The following is a 6,767-nucleotide window of genomic DNA, read 5'->3' on the forward strand; positions in this document are numbered from 1 at the left end:
ATTATACAAACATTTTATAATAATAATATTTAAAAATGTAATAAGCATGGTAGAAAATAATAAACTGCATTTCGTTAATGTAAATGCTTTTTTGAATTTATTGTGTTTGTCAGCGGTCTACAGATACATTTATGTATGTATTTACATATCTACATACATGATTACATACATATGTATGTATGTTGGAACTATGAGTTTTTTTCTGTAAAAAAATGTGTTGGTTTAGTAGTGTCAGTTGCATTTACCATATTTACTCTTAAAATTCGATGTTTTACTATAGTTGTACTGTGCGCTTCCATATGTAATTTCTTGAAGTGATTCGCCAAAATGGGTAACGGTTTAAAAAAGTGTTCCATTACAAAAGTTTGACCTACCTGTTCTTGCCCAAATTTAAATTTAGTAAAGAATTSTATTTTTAAACTCATATACATGCTTATCAAAATGTGTTTGTATGTAAAAGTTTGTTTGAAATGTGCTTACGATTATCAGGTGATTGGGTATTCATGACGAATTATTTAATTTAAAAAAAATCGCGCATAACCAGATTTTGATAAGATATTTACTAAGCRGATGTACCTACGATTAAATAAGTGCAATGACAAAAGAAACCCACGCAAATCACGTTGGGTGAGTGAACTTTGCATGTAATATAAGACAAAAGTACTTCCTAGTCCTATTTAAAGCGTAGACCGTAGATCATGCGTTGAAAATAAAACGCAACTTAATGAAAATGTGATTAAGTGAGTTATTTGTATGTATGTAAGTAGCTCGATAAAAATCGCAAAAACTGCGGATAACAGTTTCACGTTAAGCATTGTCTGAGAAATTTAGAAGCTGTCTCTTATACACATCTAGAAAAAACTGCGGATAACAGTTTCACGTTAAGCATTGTCTATGAGAAATTTAGAAGTGCCTAAAATTTAAAAAGGTTTACATTTCTTWCTTTAAAAATGAAAAATATTCAAGTGAACGAAATCAAAATGTCCATTTTGCTCCGTACCTGTAATAATTTCGTTAATGCTGCCAATTTGACAAACTAGGCCGGATAAAAATCCCGGGTCCATTTCGGTTAGATACATCAGATACCAAAAGAAAACGTCGGAGSGAACCCTTTAAAGGATATCTGTATATAAATGATCAGTATGACGAGCTGAATCAATTTAGACTTATCCGTATGAAAATATACGCACTAGTCTTCCTAAGTTGTTGAGATAACGATCTGAAATTTTCACAAATCCATTTCTCCACAATTGCCGGAACCATCAATATCGGACCATTATAACATACACCTGGCATTGTTGTTGTAGTGGTAGAAAGTATTCCTGAATTATTTTGGAGGAATACTACAGGTTTGACAGTAATCTTCTTCATTGTCCAAAACAATGACATAAGGTCCGAAGATAGCGTTAACTGTTTAATTGGTCAGTTTGTATCAAAAAAGAGATTTCAAAGCTTTTACCGTTCACTGTTCTCACTTAAATTTCTGACATTTCTCCTGGTTAAGTTAGACCACATGAGCAATTGTATGTAAACACCATATTTGCGTGAATTTTGTATGTTCCGGAAAAGTTCCAACGTCATTCGACCGTTGTTTGTGTCATGGCGCCAGTATTATAAAAATTTCTTTWGCCAACACATCGTAATACTAGAAATACATACATTGTTATATATTTTTTAGATGCTTACATGATGTTAAAATCTAGTGTATGTATGTATAGACTATATCACAATGTTTTAAATTATATTAAATAACATGACAATATTAAATTATCCTAATATGTCATAAGAAGGGCATGTAAATTGTTGAATAAGTTGTACTTGTATGTATCTTTATGTATGCGAAACAGATTTACAGCCACGAGAAACATCTTCAGAAATTTATTCTACAAATATACGTATCTATGTGGATACGTTGTCAGATAATAAATGCGAGATAAGATAAAGAAAGGTAGAGAGCGCACTTCAAAGCAATTGTCACGAGCATATATACTTACATAGTACATGTACATGTGTAGTGGCGTAAAGAACAAAAAACAAATATATACAAAGGGTTGGATTACATTAAATGACGCAAATTAGTACATWCATACATATATGACTTTGTGATCACTTGGGGTAATTTAGTTTCTGAAAGCATCATATGTTTGCTTAATATATTCATATACATAAGTTAAACTAATTGAATTACAAATTGTTGCCGCAATTTATGTTTTTTGTACATATTTCCATTATTACATGATTAATTAATATAATGCTTTCAAAAAAATTGAAAATATTGAAATTGGAGTCTTGAAATTATTTATATTTTTTTATCCAGGCCGAAACCTTCATGATTACCGTCAACAGTTTGACATCTATAACATCTAATAGTTGCTATTGTTTTATAATTAAAATTTTCAATATTTTTTTTTTTTAAGTTTGACACCCAGAAGTGCACTTCAGCGACTCAAAGATATAGCCGTCTRTATATACGCGAACTAGTTTCTCAGATTTTTAGATATCGATCGTAAATTTTGCACACGCTCTTTCCTCCCCAAAAAGCTGCTAATTCGACCGATATCGGACCACTATAGCATATTGTTACCATACAAATTGTCCCATCTTAACACTCTCCTCCACCAAATTCACAGTGCCCATTTTCACAAACTGGCCAAAAAGGAGAAAGGATAAAAAAACGTAGTTAGCAACTTACAAGGCAATCGCCCGACCGGTCCTTAACTACGCCGCACCAATATGATGAGGCTTGTATGCTCCCAGTTAAGGATCATAATGAATTCAGGGATGACTGCAGGGAGCGTAAGCGCCTGCTAGGAGCATCAAGAGGCCATTCCTCAACTACGTCGACGACATCAAACAATATGCCGACTAGACTTCGGATGCAACTAAGTTCCAACAAGCACTGACCGCCATTCATAGTGGAGCCATCAACAACTTCACCGACTCCATTTCAGTAAATGGGGTACTTGCGTCCAACCACCACCAATTGCATACGAGGAGCTCGAGTTGCCGAAAGCAACAAGAGTGACCCTTGCGCAGTTTCGTTCTGGATACTGTAGCAGGTTAAACTCCTACTTATCCTGAATAGACCCTGACATATTTAATATATGTCCAGTGTGCAATGAGTCCCCGTATATCATTGGCCACCCCTTTGCATGGCCTGCTACCCCTACCCATCCGACACTCTTCTAGCTTTGGTCCGACCCCGTCGAAACAGCACGTTTCCTGAGCCTGGCGTTGGATGACGYTTACGACAACCTATCTAATCCTTAACATCCTACACATCCACATCCGTGGATTAAGGTACTCTTAACCAGCTGTTAAGCTTATTACGAGTATAGGTTCAGTACCGCCAAATTAACATTGTTTCGTTTTATTTAATAAATAAAAAGTGAAATGCTTATGGTGAAGTTTTTATAACTAAATGGTCTTTTATGCAGTTAAAATCTATACCAAGCTTTCTTGCAGGCTCAAACTTTTTATATATAGAGTCGTGATGCCACAAATTTGCTGCTATACATACATATGTATAATACAAATGCTTACCTATGTATGCGTGTATGCGCATTGACAGCTCGGTACAGGTGTACTTACACAGCTTTAAAACACTAATTACATACAAGCTTTCGGGAAAAAAAGTGTAAAAGGTTAGAAATTGCTAAGTGTGCCACGTGCCCCATTTTGGATACAAAATCAACCTACCTTACCTTAAATGCATATGTACATACAACTAACTAGTACATGTGAAGTAATTTTTGGAATATGCATATGTACGTATATAAATGCTTAATTCTCATGATAAAAATACCAAGTCTAGTTACTCAAATAAAGTTGTTCGATCATGACCGGTTGTAAGTTGGAGATACATACATATATACGTATTTTTATATATGGATGAATGTATATAAATTCAATTGTTCATATACATACATATATATTAGTTATTTATTTTTCTATAGGTGTATATATGCACGCTAATATGTTTACTTGTGTGTGTAGTATCACAGCACAGCGTTATCGCATTTCCTTACCCGTGTATATTTGCTTCTGTTGTCATTTTAACAAAGATAACGACAAAAGATAAATCAAAAGATAAGCTTTTTAGACATTAGCATATACATATATATACATATGTATATATATATATATATATATATATATATATGTGAGTGAGTAATAGTGCATTCAAGCTATATAAATACATACATACAGTTGATATATACGAGATCAACTTAGGCACAAATCACCTACTCCTACATAGATATTTTAGTATAAATATGTAAGCATATACTTAGGTTTTCTCATATATATGTGTACACATATGCCCTGTATGTAGTATTATTAGCTGGCGTCAGCAATATGTATAAGAAGCAAAGCATAAGATAATGAAAAGCATAGTGCTAAGTGCCATATGAATGGCGCTCAGTTGGAAGAGTGAGAGAGGCCAAATCTCTACTGGACAAATTGGATGGATAGTTTAATTGTTGACATAGACCCGACCGATACTCTCTTCAACACCACTGTTGATGTTGTTCTATTCGTTGTTGTTATTGCCGTCGTTGAGAATATGAGCGCCTCAAGTACGCTAAGTGGAAAATTCAACACAACCACGATCGCATAATAATGTTTATTTGGTTACTTACATAAATGTATAGTACACCAAGTASATACCTTTACTAGCTCATCTGTTAGTATATACCAGACGGTTGTTTCTAAAATTAAGCGCAAGTTTTTTGCAAATTGAGAGCAGCTTGTCACAGAGGTTATGCGCCAGAGCTTAAGCCGCACACATGCAAACAAACACACCGTACGCACCCACAAGTGCCTTCGCGTGCATACATTAGCCGACACTGTTGTGCCTGCATTTTGCAATAAAAGTAAAAATAACAAACTTAGTTGATTTTGAAAACAAAACAAAAAAAAAAAAAGTGTAGCTTCGACAGACGATTGCACAAACACATGCGGCGCGTATGTGTATGCGTGTGTTCACATTGAAACACATACTTATAAGCATTCAAACAAGTCCACATGCATGCAGCAATGTCCAGTTGTGTGCACTTACCAAGTTTTGATGGACGTAACCCAATAAACTTTCGAGAAAAGAATTTTTGAGCAGATTGCAGCATTGTCTTAGACAATAACCCATCCGTTTCCACGACAGTGTGTCTACGTAACCGGAATGGACCCGGATATTTATCCGGTCAAGGATTGTCAACTCGGCATAATTATGAATGTACAACAACAATAACCCATGATAGAGTTTTTTACAAGCATGATAGCCGATATTGGCGGTTCCGACAAGTGACCAACTTCTTGCCGAAAAAACCGATATTGGCAGTTCCGACAGAAGAGAGCAGCTCTTGAAGAGAAATGAACGGGTGCACGATTTCAGATCCATATTTCAAAAACTGAAGGGACTAGTTCGTGTATTTACAGACAGACATAGCTAAAACACCTGACCTCATTATGCTGATCATTTATATCTATATTTTTTAAGGTCTTCGACGTTTCTTTCTAGGCATTAGAAACTTTGCCACAATAATAGCCTGTTTAGGGTGTAATAAGCTCTCCTATTACAAAGATAAGCAATATCCTAGCTCGCGAAGTACGCAAACGCGAAATTATTTAAAATTCCAAAATAAAATTTTTAAAATTATAAATTTGAGCTTGACTTTTTTTATTTTTCAATCCGATATTTCGGGTTAAAATTTTTACCCGATTTTTTAGATTGAAAACTAATTTTTAATTTGTCAATTTGTTAGGAAAAATTTGAAWATTATTTTTAATGAAGTCTCTGGGTGTAATAAAAAATAATAATAATTTAAATTTTAGTGAAAATGCCTTTTTAATGCATTATTTGAAACCCGTGATTATCTTGATTAAATCGTGATGTTGAGATTAATTTTTTTTTTAATCACGTATTTGGGATTACTTTTTTTTTTACTTACTTTAAATTTTGAATGACATAAATTCCGATGTTTTTTTTTAAATCTCGCGTCTGGGATTAATTTTTTTTCAATCACGTATTTGAGATTAATATTTTTTAATTATTATTAATTTTTTAAATTTTAATTACATAAATCCCGATGTTGGGATAATTTTTTTTAATCCCGAGTTTAGGATTATTTTTTTTCTTTTTAATTCCGTATTTATTTTTAATTATTTTTCATTTTTACTGACTATTATTATTATTTTTGTTTATTAAAAATATTACTGTCATATTTGACAACATGATGACCATTTATGGCGCATTAATTAGATTAAATTTTTATTTTGTGTTATTTTTTAATGCACCTTGTTTACTGGGACATAACATACATAATAGAAAGCACAAAAAAAGTTAAAAATTACTCGTTATATACAGATATACTTGTATTGGYTGTTGCTGATGACTTCTGACTTGTGGCTTGTGGCTCATATTTACACTTGTCTCAATCTAAATTAGTTTCCTCATCGAAGTGAGAGCTTTTCAACGCAACGTTCTCTTTTGTACATGTTTGAGAATTGCAAAATCAAAAAAAAAAAAAAAAACGTTGAGAATTAAAAATTTCTATTCAACAACACTATATGTACACCGAGGCTTTGTGTGACTTAACTACCTTCTGTCTGCTTTAGATGTATATATATGAGTGTGTGTGTGATAATGCATGTGAAGAGTGTATGGAAAAGTGTGCGTGCTGGCCCGAGCCCGTGCTAGAGCCGGAGCACAGCCAGCCAGTGTACGAGCGGCCAGACAGTGGTATGAGAACAAGTCTAAATTGAATAGACTT

The sequence above is a fragment of the Bactrocera latifrons genome, unplaced genomic scaffold (assembly GCF_001853355.1).
Source record: "Bactrocera latifrons isolate USDA-ARS-PBARC rearing strain unplaced genomic scaffold, ASM185335v1 scaffold_230, whole genome shotgun sequence".
NCBI lineage: Eukaryota > Metazoa > Arthropoda > Insecta > Diptera > Tephritidae > Bactrocera > Bactrocera latifrons.